Consider the following 17,719-nt stretch of genomic DNA (forward strand, 5'->3'; position numbering starts at 1 on the left):
TATTTCCTGATTAATCATTCATAAGTGTAATTATAAACTTCAAATAATAAATTAAAATTAAAATTTAATGTTAAAATACATACAAATCGGCATTGCATACAAATCGGCATTGCAATTTTTAATACCAATATGCTTTCTGAGTTATACATGATAAAAAGAGGACCGCACCGCAAGACTTGCTTTGCATGCTTTTTTTATATATAGTTCTAAAAAATTCCGCTCTTAAGTTTTTAAAAATGTGCATCCTTGTAAGTCCTCATAAACTAAATTTAAAAAGATTAATAATATAAGTTTTAATTTTTTCACTTCATAATAAGATTATATAATTATATAGTATACAGTCTCTTGCAAAAGTTTAGAATCAGTTAAGTATTTTTAAGGAAAATCTATAATTTATTGAAAATGACATACATAAAGCTAAGATTTAATTTATGTTATATACATACACATATATGTATCATAGGTCTCATTCTACCTCACTTAATTCTGACACTCATGAAACACAGGTTGGTATACATTTTGAAAAAGAAAAATATTTCGCGTCTAAATATGAGGTCCTGGAAGAACCTTAAAAACTCAAAAAAATATTAAATAATGTTTTCACTTTTTTGTTCTATATAATTAAGAATGAAACCTCAAATTTATTTTTAGTTATCATTTTTTGGCTGTAATAGCTGCTTTTCATTACTGAATATACCATTGCACAAGAGTAGTAAATGTAGTAACGTAGCAACCGTTCAGTATCTTTGACTTTAACTCCATGTAAAGTTTTGTGTGAATCGCCAAGGACACAATAACGAATCATCATTTACTTGAATAAACTGAAAGCAAAACAACAACACTTGTTTGCAATAAAAGTAGGGTTAATGATTCATTGACAACAATAGGAAATAGTGAACTAATGTATTTTTACAGATTATAGATTTTTATGGGTTATAGATTTTATTTTATAGATTTTTATTCTCTCCAGGCATTCGACAAAGTGTCCCATAAATTATGTTTAAAAGTTGAGATACCGATTCAAATAGATTCAAAAAATTACAAAAAGAAACAAACGCAATGGCCAACTAAACAGAAACTTGACAAATTACTCCGTTAACATTGTTTTGCTAGAATATTTACATTTGATGAAAGATGAACATTTTTTTAAACACATTTTTATTTATCAGATAACCAAGTAACCATTTCAATTGTAAACAAGGTTCAATAAATTGCCCATAATTTAAGTTTAAATTTTATAACTTAAGTTTAAATTTTATAATTTAAGTTTAAATTTTATAATTTAAGTTTAAATTTTATAATTTAAGTTTAAATTTCATAATTTAAGTTTAAATTTTATAATTTAAGTTTAAACTTTTACAGATTCAAATTAAAATTGTCAATTTTCAAAAGTCAACCAAGATGGCAATTGAATCGATGTATACAAAAACGTTCTTAAGTCATAAAAAAGTCATAAAAACTATTTTTTCGGGGAACGAGAAAAATTATTAAATCCAAAATTATTACTCAAATGAATTCAAAAAAAAAATCTGGGTGCTTTTTGACATCTTTAAATATTAGATTTTTTAAAATTTTTATCAAAATTTGTGATATATATATGTGTTATACATAGTTAAAGTTATTTGACTTTAAAATAGTTTTTATGACTTATAACGTTTTTGTATACAACGATTCAATTAAACAACAAATTTTTTTTGGGTTATTAATTATTTTTAGTTAATATTGTAACATATGGTTACAATATTAACTAAAAACAACTAACTAAAAATGATTAATTTATTTAAGTTTACAATTGAAGAAACAAATTTCAAAATATTTTTAAAATAGCTATAAAGCTAAATTTTTTAAAATAGTTAGCTTTCGTTTTTCTAAACTTTGTAGAAGCCTCGCAAAAACTATTTTAGGATCAGGGTTAAGGATTAGATAAGATTTAATAAAGACCATCTGTGCTTGAAAAATAGCATTAAATTCAAAACGTTATTATGTTGAAATGAGAGATCTAAAAATAAATGAGCTAAATGTATTTATGATTTTATGTTTTGCGGATATGAAGAAAAATAACTTATCCACAGGTGTCTTCAAAGAACATTTTTTATTCTGAAACCTATCAATAAATACGTAATGAGAAATGTTAATTTTTTAAATGAATCTTTTCTCAAACAAACTTTATTCAATTTTTTATTACCTATTGGATAAATATATTGCAAAATTGGAATTATTGGATTTTATATACCTATTGGAAAAATATACTACAAAATTTTTTTTACGAATTTGATGTACCTATTACTTTCTGCCTTTTTAAAAATAAATTAAAAATCTGTTTCTTTCATTTGATAATATATTGGGTTATTATTTATAGTATAAATTTTAAAAAGCATGATTGGTTTTATTTATACTTGATTATATAAAGTTGGCTCATTTTATTGTATATATTTTTTTTATACTTTTTACTTTGTTATTATTTGTTATACTTTCACTAATTAATATATATATATATATATATATATATATATATATATATATATATATATATATATATATATATATATATATATATATATATATATATATATATATATATATATATATATATATACAGTATCGGACAAAACGAGTGCAACCAAATAATGCTAATTTAGTTTCTTTATATAAAAGTGCTGCATTTTTTCAATTTAGAGAAATAACTATGTAACTGTTTAGAGACAAAGTTCTTCAAGTTTTATTCATCACAAAGTTCATTATTTGTACACGAAAATTAATAAATTAATCAATAGTATTAAAATAAGTTGATTTCCTTCTGGACAAAACAAGTGCAACTCGACAAAATGTTGACCAAGCTGTATTTCGCTATCAATATTTCGTGGCGAATCCTTTGTTGTCGATCATAGCCTTGCATCTTCGAGGCATAGATTCGATCAGGTGATCAATGAAACCTTGTGGAATCGCTGCCCAGGCCTTTTGGATTTGTTTAAACAGTTGATCCTTATTACGAACACCTTCACGATTAATTCTGCAGTTGACGATCTCCCACAGATTCTCGATAGGGTTGAGATCCGGAGATTGAGGCGGCTAATCCATCACCGATAGGTGGTTGTCTTGAAACCACTGCTTGACTACTTTTGCAGTGTGTTTCGGATCGTTGTCTTGCTGAAAAACCCATTTTATTGGTATATTCCATTCAGCATGAGGTAACATAACATCCTTCAGGATATTTTTATACATGAAACGGTCCATTATTCCATCGTTTCGATGTATTGGACCTAGACTGTTAGCAGAAAAACATCCCCAGACCATTACATTGCCTCCACCATGCTTCGCGGTCTTATGGCAGTAACGTAAATCGAGGCGTTTTCCGGCCGGTTGACGCACATGGCAAATACCATCGCTCCCAATGATGTTGAACTTCGATTCATCACTGAACAGGACAGTTCGCCATTTCTGCACATTCCAGTCAATATGAGATGTAGCAAAAAGGAGTCTTTTTTTTCTGGTTTTTTAGTGAAATCAGCGGTTTCTTTGCAGGATGTCGAGAAAACAATCCGGCTTCAACAGCACGTCGTCTGATTGTTCGGTCCGATACAGGCAGCTCTAATTGCTTTTGTATCTCGACTGATGATATCCAGGGATCCTTCTTGACGGATCTGACGATCATAGAATCCTCTCTAGAAGTGGTGGAACGCGGTCTTCCACCTTTGTTATCTGCTGCCAACTTCCCCGTATAACGATATTTGGAACATAGTCTTGATACGGTCCATTTTTTCACGCGATATTTATCACAAATACTTTTTTGTGACATTCCACTTACGTAATCGTCAATAATTTTCTTTCTTAGTTCCAATCCAAGACTGTCGGGAGCCATTTTTGCACTTAAAGTCATAAAAATAATAAAAATAAATACGCTTCTCAAGGCTTACCGTGTTACATTTACCTTGTGATGATACAATAATGCTCTCTGGAACACAACGTCTTGGTTGGATGTGGACTGTATTGATGTAATGAAACACTTGTTGTATTTCACTTCTTGTATTGATGTTCTTCGATAAAACACTTTGATAAAACTCACTTCGATAAACTGTCTTGATAATACTGACTGATTGACTTCCATATACTGACTGAATTACATGTCGATTTACATGTCTCTTATATAGTAAAATGAACCTGTGTGAACCTGTTCTGGAAGATTCTAGATGCTTCTTTTCGATGCTTCTGGAAGCTTCTGGATGCGTCTGGATGCTTCTGAATGTTTCTGGATACTTCTGGATGCTACTGGATGCTTCCAGATGCTTCTTCTGGAAACTTTTGGAAGCTTCTGCATGCTTCTGGAAACTTCTGGATACTTCCTTTAATTATAAAAAAACTTCCGTGACGTTGACACGGACCAGACTTAAGAAAATGAAACAAACCAAAAAAGTTGCACTTGTTTTGTCCGCTGCAAAATGACACTTGTCAACGAAATTCTGCCCGTGTGCTGTCACCTGTCAGCTGATTGCTCATGCCATGGCGTGCTATGACTCCAGAATCCTGAACTGTTTGATGAGGTAGTATAGTTCGTTTCGTTTTTAAGACATGTAAAATTAGGAACACTTTTTAGCATTGTTTGATGTTGGTTGCAAATGTTTTGTCGAATACTGTATATATATATATATATATATATATATATATATATATATATATATATATATATATATATATATATATATATATATATATATTGGTTTACATCTGTATGAAGTTCTAAGAATGATTGAGATGAATGAGAAGATTCTTATGTTTTCGACAACTCTTTCCCCCCCTCTCCCACAAAAATAAAAATTTTTTTTTTTGGTCTACGTAATTTATTACTATAGGAGTGTAAATAGCAAACGTTGGCTTTGTACAAGGAGCCAAAAAGGGGTTTTGCACAAAACTGTAGTTAAGTAATTAATTTGCCAGGGTAGGTGCATAAACAAACGACCAAATTAAAAAGATAAACGTCAACACGAAACTGTGATAAAAGTTTAAACTTTTAATAACATAACCTCAGCAATAGTTATTGTATGTAAATGTTTTTGAAAATTTCATGCCTAAGTAATACCAATATATTCATTATTTATTCATTATCAACATTTAATAGTATATATATTCATTATTTATTCATTATCAACATTTAATAGTATATATATTCATTATTTATTCATTATCAACATTTAATAGTATATATATTCATTATTTATTCATTATCAACATTTAATAGTATATATATTCATTATCAACATTTATCATATATATATTCATTAGATTATACATGCATTATCATATATATTCATTATCAACATTTAATAGTAACAAAATTCATTACTAATAAATTATTTAGAAATGAAGTTTATTTTCTTTATTGTTAAGTACAATTGCAAATTGTACTTAAAAAATAAAATTTCAATTGAGATAATAAAACTATTAACAAGTGTCTTGTATGCATCACCTCTCTTAAGTGAATATTTGCTCAATTAATTAACTATCTCTAGACAACAAGAAAAGTTTTGCTCCTTAGACAGATATATCTTAGTGATGGTACAAAGTTGGTAGTCTTTTTATTCTTATCATAGGTGGTTATCTTTTCATTGTTATCATAGCTGGTTATCTTTGTATTTTTATCATAGGTGGTTATCTTTTCATGATTCTTAAAAAATTCATCTTTTTTATTTTAGTTTCTTAAAAATTAAATTCACCAGGTGGAATTTTTGTAAAGTTAAGTTAATTATAGAATACTCTCACGGCATGGATTTTAACGTCAGTTATTTTTAAGGAATTTGTTAGCTTAGTTAATCTAAACCTAAATTATGTCCCTTAACTATGCAAAACATTATAGCTCCGGAAAAACAAATTTTAAATCATATTTAAAAAAATAGAAATTTGAAATGGATGAGATCAAAATAATTTCTGCTGAGACTTAAATTACATTTAATACAACCAAACAAAAAGCCCAGTACTTGATGACATTAGAGCAAATATTGTAAAAAGAGCTTATGGTATTATTATATCTTTTTCTGTATATCTGTTATCTGTTTTAAAATTAGCAAAGGTGTTCCTACATTTAAAAGTATAGGTTACTTCATTGCTTTTACTAGAAGTGTCCCGGATTGCATTTTTTTTTAATATTTTGCCGGATACCGGTAACCAGATAATCAAAAATCATCCGGTCGGAGATATTTGCATCACAAATACTTTCATTACAAAATCTTCAATATTTTAATGTCAAATATTTTAAAATTTTGCCTCGGTAAACATTCTAAAATAAAATTTTTGAAAACTTTTTAAAAGAAACGATCACGCTGGATCAACAACAGCTTGTATTCTATGAAGGAATCAAATGAGCAGGGGATCTAATAATTCTGGTCAATAATCGTTTTTGACAAATTCACTGCACAATCACATCAAAAGTTAATTAAAATTGTTTGAAAAGAAAAGAAAATAATAAAATTCAACCTTCGACTTCTTTAACTACACAAGAAAAAGTTGAAAAGTTAGTTGTTAAGAAAATTTGTAAAATGAAAAAGCAAATGTCTATCGAAGTTAGACATTTGCTTTTTCATTTCAAATCAAAATGATGAAAGTTACTAACGATAAAAAGTCAAAGCAAATAAAAAAATAGCTATGATGATTACTTTAGATAAGTAGCCAGTTAGTATTAGAAATACAAAATGGTTGGATATCATATACTGCTAAAAGAACTAGCCCTTAAATTAATAACACCGCCATCATTTTCTGCATTTTCGGAGAAATTGTTGTCTGAATAAAGAATTTTTTATGAGAAAAAGCGATCGAGGCCGTTATCTCAACGCGGAGAAATGATATTGTTGTTTTATATTATACACAATAAGGTAAATAAATTTAAAAATGAGTAATAAAATATGAATTTCTTATGCAATAGTTACAAAAAAATTTTTTCTTATTATTTATTAACATAAAATATCCGGCGTTGTCAACTGGATTATTTTATCATCCGTCCGTATATTAGATACCTAATAACGTACAAATCCGATCAAAATATCGAGCCGAACTTTTTATCCCTAGTTTTACTACAGACCAATTTCAATCATACTATATTTTTCAAAAAAGTTAAAACTGTCTAGTTAGTCAAAAACACGTCTTATTCAAACTTGTCAATAGAATTTTAAATGTGTTAAATAATAACAAATATTCTCTAGAGGTACGCCCTGATCTTTTAAAATTGTTTGGCGCAGTTGAATACAAAATAGTTCTTCATGAACTGAATGCTTATGTGATAAAAAATAACAGCTTAAAATGTTTTCGCTGTTAGATTGATAATCAGAAACAAGAATTATTCTCTAAAAATACTGTTATATGGCTTGAAAGTAATACAAGTGGGGTTTCACAAGTATCAATTCACTAAACAATGTTATTTCCTGTTCACATTAACAACCTTTATTCAATTTACTATGTTGTTTTTGCTTATTATTTATTTTGCCGCACAATCGTCAACTTAATGTTTAATACTGTTTTTTAAATACTTGAGAATCTGAATGAATGGTCTAAGGCCAACAAACTCTCTCTAAATGTCAAAGTAAGTAAATTTACTCATTTTAAAAAACCAATCAACCAAGTTTTTTGAATAACTATTCTTTTAATTTTTTATTGTTAGTTATTTTAGGCGCTCCTAGAAGTCCTAACAGTTTTATCAAATAGCACCGTGGAATAACATTTAACCAGGTAGTTCACGCCTCCTTCTTTACCAATGATGCATATTTAATCAGAGTCAATTTAGAACCATAGATCTCCAGTTATGAAGCTAGAACTCTAGCAAATACATCACGGCTCCAAACATTCTTAACGAAAATATTAGCTTAAATCATATTAAAAAATAGAAAATAAAAAATCTATAATTATTGACATTATGTTTAAAACAAATCGAAAGTTCTTTGAAAAAATATTTACTTCTCATTTATTTAGAGCTACATCAGTTACTATAACAACAGTTACTATAGCATATCTTGCCTAGTACTAATCCATCTTAGTTATTTACAAAATATCCATTTTAGTTATTTATAAAATACAAAAATCAAGCAGACCGCGTAATATTTATAAATATATATAAACATTATTAAATATATATTTGCAAGCCGCCTAATAAATTGCAGCGCGAGATCTTTATGAAATAAGTATTTTTAAAAGACTGCTTTTTATGTTTAAATTAAAGAATGTATTACTATCGATCATTTTCAAAAAATGCTTTTTAAATACAAATATCAAAATAAGTACTCAATGAACAACTTTGTTCTACCATAAGCTTTATCAAAACTGATTTTCAATAATTTGATCGCTAAACATAGTTCTAACAAGACATATAAAAGCTTCATCCTCGAATTAACATTTCAAACGTGCAACAAAGTAACATTTATTAAATTTTAATGCAATGTAACTTCCATCTTTTTTTTAAAAACCTATTTTGATTCTAATTATTAAATGCCTAATATTTGATATAAAAATCTCTATTTATTTTCTATGGTTTTTATATATGCATTAACTACATTATTATTTTATTAACTGATCCAATATGTAGATTCAGATGTCGCAGCAGACACAGACGCGTCTGTGTCTGCTGGGACATCTGTGAGTGACGCACAATGACTTAAAAAAATAAAAAAATGGCCAAAACCCAAAATTTGAAAAAATTCCTTTTATTATAAAAAATTACTCTAAACTATTGAAATGGCTGTAGTTTACTATGAATTAAATGAAAAATGAATCGGTTTTCGTTCTTCACGTGCTTAAACACCTCCTAATATATTTCTCGGTTTAAAACATAAAAAATGTTGCGAAATTCGCGAAATTTTTTATATGTAGTCAAATTATTATTACAGACTAAAAATATCAAAAGAGGCATAGTTTTGAGAAAGTCAATCTGTCTATAATTAGCAGCGATCCAAAATAAAATTAGGACGTTTTTAAATTTTACCATTTAATTTTTTCATAATAAAAAACCAAGAAAGTTATATAGTTAAAGCCATTTTTTTATAAATATAAAAGACATTATCTCAAATTGCCTACAAGTGCCTACCCTCTCTATATATATTTTTATGATTGTCAGAAGTAATTTAAATAACTTCCTCAATAAATCAGTTTCTCAAACTTACCCCGTTAACCTTAATGTCCGCAAATATCAAGCTACCATTATGCTTATTTTCCTACCATATTTAGTTTAACTAAGGTTATAGCACGGAAAAAATAAAAAGTTAAAATAAAAATTGGTATAAATAAAATTTAAAATAAAAATTGTTTTGAAAAATTGGTATAAATAAAATTTAGAACAAAAATTGTTTTGAAAAATTGGTATAAATAAAATTTAAAATAAAAATTGGTATAAATAAAATTTGAAAAATTGGTATAAATGAAATTTAAAATAAAAAGTGTTTGGAAAAAATAATTTTGGCCATTTTCTGACCTCTTTGAGGCACTGTGAGACGTCGATAAAACGTCCTTACATTCAATAATTTTTGCGTCCGTAGGACGTATATTTGACGTCTGGTGTACTATGCCGGCAAGGGTGCGATAGTGTATATAAATATGTGCGTATTTTAAAAACTATATTAAAAAAAAAGGTACAGACAGTCTATGTGTCAAGACATAGTTCCTGTTTATATTCTTCATTTTGAATCAGTTACTTTTTTTTCTGTTGAATTTACGAGACCGGATCAAAGTTTTGTAAAGCATACTTTATATTTGTTGCTTTACGTGACCATTAAGTAAATAAAATACTTAAAGTTTTACATTTAAACAGATAAAAGTAACTCATATAAAATGATTATAATATTAAAGAAAAATAAAGCACGTGAAAATATTTTTTAAAAACCATTCCTGAAATTACTATAAAACTTTGTTACCAATAATTTGTAACTAAAGCAGTTATTGCTGAATGGTGAAAGTAAAAAATCTAAGTTAAAAAAAAGTGGCGATCTGACATTTAATAAAATCTCGTTTATTTAAAGTTTTAGAGAATCAATTTTGAGAATCAACTCGTGGATTGCCGACAAAATACCCTATGAATTAGGGTATATTAGTTTTAGATTAACTTCAAACACTGATTGACCTTTTTTTTTTTTTGAGAAGATGGTGAGATGCGATAAAACGTTTTTTTACTCACCTGGGCAGAAAATCAGGCATTATATGAATTAAGCGTAAGATACATTTTTTATTTTATACATATTCAATATAACTAAAAATTAAACGTATTAAAATATTGTGCGTAGTATTAAAATTTTTCGCGGTCACTTATCGCTAAGAAACTGAGAACAACTTATTATTGCAAAGAAACTGGGAACAACTTATTATCGCTAAGAAACTGGGAACAACTTATTAACTAACACCCTATAAATAAAATTTCGGACAAATTTTAATTGCATTTATTATGTAATTTATTTCTGCACGCAAAAAACCTTTATACTTATTTGAAAGAGGATTTTATAATCTATTTAAATTTAATTTAATTAAGTTAAAAATATTATTTAAATATTGAAAATAAAATGGTCAAAGTAAAGGACCTCGAAAAAATTATGGAAACTTTGTTCCAAAAAAATCGAGAAAAAGGTAAAGTGTTTGTTGATAAGCAGTTTATGGAATGGGGTTTACCCAGATTAACTGCTTACGATAAAATCGTAAAGCTGCAGAATGGATCTCTAAATAGAAAAGTTGGAAGTGGTCGAATCGCTAGGTAGCTATTAAAGAAAATATTCCAAAGATTGCTGCATTTTTTGAAAATAAGTCAGGGTGCTCCCAAAAGAATGTAGCTCGAGTTTTTAACTGTAGTCAAACTCGAATTTCCCAAGTATTAAAAACAATGACTAACATTCAAACTTTCAAAAAAATAAATCGTCCAGATCGTAGTCATCAGCAGATGAAAGCTATGCGTCCTAAATGTCGTAAGTTGTACGAAAATTATAAAAACTTGGAATTTGTTATGGATGATGAAAGCTATTTTACCTTAAACAACAGCGCATTAGCTGGTAATGATAGGTTTTATGCCGCTGATCCATCTTAATGTTCTGACCAAGTAAGATACAATTTGCGTATAAAGTACGAGGACAAGCTCTTAGTTTCTTGTTGCATCAGCCCCCGTGGAATAAACCATCTTTATATTCATCACAGTAAGCAGGCAATCAACCAGTACACTTATAAAGAGATACTAGAAAAAACTTAACTTCCTCTAGTATCAGAATATTATAAAAAAGACAATGAGTTTATCTTCTGGCCTGATCTAGCTCGATCACATTACGCAAAGTCAGTCATCGACTTTTTAAAATTGAAAAATATCAAAGTTGTACCCAAAGTTATAAACCCAGCTAACATTTCAGAAGCAAAACCAATTAAAAACTTTTGGGGTGATTTAAAACGGCTAGTGTACGAGAATAATTGGAGAGCTGAGAATTTGGAAGAGCTTGAAGCAAGAAATAGATATTGTTGTTCAAAGATGAATAAAGAAATTTTCCTTACTCAAATTAAACATCTTTCAAAAAAACTTTATAATTGTGCTAAATATGGTATTTGAAATAATTATTTTAATATATTTAGAAACTACGTATACTAACATATTAATAGTTGAAATATTAAATAATAAAACTTATTAGTTCTTAAAATATTAATTTTTAAATTTTGTCCAAAATTTTATTTATGAGGTGTTATAAAGACGCAAATAAGGCTTATAAACATTTTATGTAGGAGTTCTGTAATGCATATGAAAAAGCATTTCTTAAGCAAGAAAAAAGAGTCAAGCTTAAAAAATTACCAAGCCCATGGACTTCACAAGGCCTCGTCAAATCTTCAACAAACAAAAAAAAAGCTCTACAAAAAATATTCTTAAAAAAAACTTACAAAAATGAAAAAAATTCAAAAGTTATAAAAACCTTTTTGAAAAACTTCAGAAACATGCTAAAAAAAAAATATTATTTGAATCTTTTACAAAATAATATTGGAAATAATAAAAAAATATGGGGTGTTATAAAGAAGTAATAGGAAAGGAAAAGATTGATCCAGGTAATATCCTGCCAAACCATTTAAATACCGATAACAAAAACATTCTTATAAATGATCAAAAAAAGATTGCTGAAAGCTTTAACAATTATTTTAAAAACATCATAAAGACACTAGCTAATAAAATAACTCAAAGTAAAAAAGGTATTTAAATCATATTTAAAAGAAGTGGACTTTGTAATGGACAAATTTAAATTACGTTCTGATGAGCTTCGAAATGGGTTTAAAACAATACAACCAAAAAAGAGGACGGGTCTTGATGACATAAGCTCGCAGATGATTAAAGAAGTTTATGATGTTATTGAATATCCCCTACTATAATCTTTAATCTCTTGTTAAATAGTGTTAAATAACTCATACGGATTTAAAAAAGACTATTCAACTGAACATGCAGTAATAAAGTTAGTTAACAAATTTTTGAATGGGTTTGACATCAATATACACATGGAGAATTTATCGACTTATCAAAGACTTTCGATACAGTGAATCACAAGATCCTTCTATACAAACTTAGTAATTATGGTATGAAAAATATAAATTTAAAATGGTTTAGTTGCTATCTAAACAATTAGAAACAAGCCTTATACTACAATAAAACTTCGCTAAAAATCATAAATTGTGGCGTTCCCCAGGGATCCATTCTAGGTCCTCTGCTTTTTTTTATCTATATCAACAATTTGCTTTTATCTTCTCGCATACTGAACTTTATTCTTTTTTCAGATGATATCAAAGCTTTCTACACCCACTCAAATGTTAATACTATTTTTAACATAGTAAATTAGGAGCTTGAAGAGTTAAGCGATTGGTTTAAGGCCAACAGACTTTCCTTAAACATCAAAAAAAGCAAACACATACTTTTCACAAAACCAGTCAGACTAATGGTCTAACTGGTTTTGTGAAAAGTAAGCTTCCAGTTATTTTAGTTGACAAAACAAAATTAAAAATTTTCTGTGAAGTTTTTAGGAGTAATACTAGATGAACATATTAGCTGGAAAGAGCACATCAAGTTATTAGAAAATAAAATATCCAAAAGCATTGGAATTATGTATAAAACAAGTATATATTAGATAAAATATTTCTAAAAAGTTAATACTTTACATTTATACATAGATACATTAGCTTTTGCAATGTTGCCTGGGCAAGTACTTACCAATCAAAACTAGCTTTAGTCTATAAAAAACATAAGCAAGTATGTCGCATATTCACCAATGAATATGCTAGTACTATACAAACAATGAAAGAACTGAGAGTTCTTAATATTTATGAACAAAACATCTATAGTATTCTTCAGTTTATATTTAAATTAAAAAATAATTTGGTCCCAAAAATATTCCTTAATTACTTCCAACTTATTGATCAAAAGTACAAAACAAAATATTCTATGCAGAATTATCATATTCCAAAAATGTCTTTGAGACAATCCAAATTCTCAATATTTAGAAGAGGACCACAATTGTGGAACTCACAATTGTAGAATATTTTAAACGCGTTGTTAAACAACAGTTACTTGACCTCAACATTACTGAAATACTCTCTTATCTTTAAAACTTTTATACTTCTCAAAATTTTTACATCTACACAGTAGCTGGAAATGTTTATGCTTATATTTATAAAAATGCATTTACTTGTAATTATTTTTATAAAAATACATTTACTTGGCCATTCTAATTATACGAGTTTATATATATATATATATATATATATATATATATATATATATATATATATATATATATATATATATATATATATATATACCATAAACCTGATAGTACGTTAAATTATATCCATGCGAGTTCCAACCGTCCACCAAGCATTTTAAAACAATTACCAACCTCAATTGAACATAGATTATTTTCCATTTCTTCAAGTAAAAAAATTTTCCAAAAGACTGCTCCTATTTATAAAGACGCATTAGAAAAGTCTGGATTTCACACTAATCTCCACTGGATTTCACACTAATCTCTGGAATTCACACTAATCTTAAATCTAAATCCTTCTAATACTAATAAAAGAAAAAGAAATATTATATGATTTAATCCTCCTTTCAGTAAAAATGTGGTAACAAAAATTGGACTGTTTTTCTTAAACTTAGACTTGCATTTTCTATTATATCATAAGCTCCACAAAATTTTCAACAGAAACACAATAAAAATTAGTTTCAACAGAAACAGAATAAAAGTTACAGCTGTGAGCCAAATATTCGATTAATTATTAATTCACACAACCAACAAATTTTGCGCAACAAACTCATCGCTAATGATATAAACTGCAATAGCATTAAGAAAACCAAATGCCCGTTAAATAACCAATATTTATCAAAAAATGTTGCATATAAAGCCACTTTAGCATCTATTAATCCCATTCTTACGCAAAAATCTTACATCGGCATAAGTGAAAACGCATTCAAGCTCAAATTTGCGAACCACCTTTAATTATTTAATGCTACCAGGTATAGGAATGATACGGAACTTTCCAAGGAAATCTGGAAACATAAAGACGTAGGTAACATGCCTATAATTAAGTGGAACATAATTAAAAGCTGCCAATCTTATAATCCATCTACAAAAAAGTGTAAGCTTTGTATCAATGAAAAATATTTTATTATGAAACTTAATTGTCGATTACTACTTAATGAAAAAAGTGAATTGGTTTCTGCTTGTAGACATAGGAAAAAATTTTTACTATCTAACTTTGATTCCAGCGATTAGCAAATATCGGATTAGGTATACTTGACGTCAGATGGCGTTGCAACGCTAAACTTGTATTTTTTATAACGGTTTTTATTTTATATTTGAATAATATAGCTGATGATTGCCGAATGGCATGAAACTTTCAGTTCCATTATAAAGTTGTATTATTTGTTTATATAAACTTTAAACATATTTTTACATCTGTATAAATTTTCGTAAAGAAGATCATATTATTGTAGCAATTCAAAATATAAATTACATTTCAACAGATGATAAGTTTCTTGCAAGTTATCGTCAAACAAATGAAGAAGTTTTATCAAAATCCTTATTTTTAAAATATTTTTCAAAGATATTAATGCTAATCTCAGCGGACATTTGTTTTTCAAAGTTACGTTCTAAATGTATTCTAAATGTCTTTTAAACGCCTTCTAAACATTCTTACGTAAAGAGCGGTTAAAAGACGTTTAAAAAACGTTTAAAAGACCTTCATAACGTAACTTTGAAAAATAAATGCCCGTAGGGACTACTTAAAGTTCATTAGATATCTGGGAAAAAATGCATTCGGAGGTCACAAGTTTAAGAAAGTCAATTAAAAATTCCCAACTACCTATTTGTTATAACTTGAATCGAGTTAGCATGAAATTAAAAATATTGATATACTTTTGCATCAATTTGAATAATTGGATCATTAGGTGATGCAAAGCATCTGAATGCAGATTTTAATAATTTCAGATGTTTATTTACCTAATGTAAACATATGTGAGCTTGAAATTTAAGATATTTGCTAATCTTAATTTGCCAATCAATGTTATTAGCTAAGTTTATTAAAAAAAGATTTTCGCCAAAATGTCGCCCAAAACAACTGTTTTTAAAATTATTCACTACTGTAGTCGTTGTTTAATATTTGCTACCTGTTATTTATTGTCAACTAAACATTTATTAAGTTTAAAAAGCTTGAGGCATTTGTTCAAATTTATTTAAATTATTCTAATTTATTTAAATTATTCCGTTTCTTTTTTCTGAAAAATCTAAATAGCTGGTAAAACTATTATTGTAAAAGCAAGTAGTACGCTTTGTTTGTGATTTGTCACAAATCACAAGTAGTATGGTTTATTTTTATCTTCTAGATGAAGTGATTTATCACAAATCACAAGTTGATTATCAAGTAAAAATGCACATTGCCAACGTTAATCCGTAAGCACCCACTTATGCTAGTTCAACACAAAAGATAAAGCTACGTAAGGCTTTTATAAAGGGTTGCTAACAGAGTTGTTGAGAATGGTCCAACGTAACACAAACTGAGTAAAACATGCTCTTATATAATTTCTGGTCCAAAATTACCCACTTACGTACTTATGTACAACGTCTTTTCTATCATTCCTATCATATTTTTATATTCTTTGTTAAATTATTTAAATATTTTTATTACCAACTATAACAAAATATAAAGAAAAGTTGTACTTAGCTATGATGTAGGCTTACTGCCTAGAGCATAAAGTTTCTTGTTTTTGATGTTTTAATTCGGAAAAATGATTGGCATCATACAATCAGAATTGTAATTTCATTGTAGTATCATTTATTAAAAAAGATGAATATTGATTGGAGCGGGTTCAATTCTTTAAGACGGCTATGATATTAGGAAGACGGATATGATGGGGCGGTCATGACAATTTACACGACGTGTGAAAAATCATATTCGAATACTTTGCAATTTTAACATATATACAAGTCAAATGGTGGCCATTCAACAGAATAAAACTAATCGTTTGAAATTCGAAGTGGAGGACAACTATGATTATCAATAAGTCACGCTTTAAATTGCAAATTCAAAAATTTCACAAAACCGATTAATATGCTGCTCTCCTAATACTGTCATTTATAGTATTTTTTTGCCAGTCCGTTCTTTTTCAAACTTTTACATCGCGATTTTGCCGTGACTTCATATTTTGGGACGAGAGTAATCAGTTAGCAGAAATTTTTCAGAGTTTTTCAAGTTCAACAAATTTTTTAGAGCCGACAACGCGGGACCCACTTTTTTTTCTAAAGGATCTTTTTTTTTGTTTTTTTAAGAAAATTCAAGATATAGAGGACTTTTTTTAGAAATTGATGATTGTGTCCCTCCACTTCGAAACTTGTGTCGTCGGCCCTGTTTTTACAAAGCATTTTGCAGCGCGCAATATTAAATTTCATTGTATGAATAAAAGAAAAACACTAGCAGATATTTTTTTATCTGGAGGGACAGAGACGGATATTATGTTTGCTCAGTTTAAACTCATAAAAAAGTACTTCTCGAATAAAAGTTTGTTTTGATACGGGTTAATGTATAATTACAATGCTTAAAAATAAAAATATTCGATGCATAGTTTAATTGCATGTAGTTAAGAAACTGTCCAGGAAACGCAAAATATGTTATATACATACCATATGGACAACTATTGAAAACATTGAAATCAGCCTAAAACCTTATTTAACCTGGCAACCTCATTTAATTGCTGTATTAGTAAGTTTTTCAGAAGAATCAAAATTTTACTAAAACATAAAAAAGTCTGACTCCAGATATCTTAACTAACGCATTAATAACAAACATTACTTTTTAAGTTAAAACATTACCTTTTTAGGTAAAAGCGCTGCTCAATGCAGCGCTTTTACCTAAAAAGTACTCGAGCACAAGTCGAGAAATCGCCGTGAACTCGAGTTATTTAATTTGTATTCTAAACTTTTTTATCATCAAATCGCAGACAAAATGATTATTTTAAAGAGGAATTAAAGAAAGAGACGTAAATCCTCTAAAAAAAAGCCAAAATAAAAAAAATAAAAAAAGACTTATTTATCGGACCAAAACCAGCTGACTTTTAATCCAAAAAAAAAGCAGTAAAAGTTAACAACATCAACAACAAAAATAAAAAACATAACGAACTTGTTTTTCTTTAAAGAAATAAATATAATTCTTTAAACTAAATTCAAATAAATATATTCTGCAAATGATAAAACAGCTATCAAAG

This window comes from Hydra vulgaris, chromosome 09 (assembly GCF_038396675.1).
Source record: "Hydra vulgaris chromosome 09, alternate assembly HydraT2T_AEP".
Lineage (NCBI taxonomy): Eukaryota > Metazoa > Cnidaria > Hydrozoa > Anthoathecata > Hydridae > Hydra > Hydra vulgaris.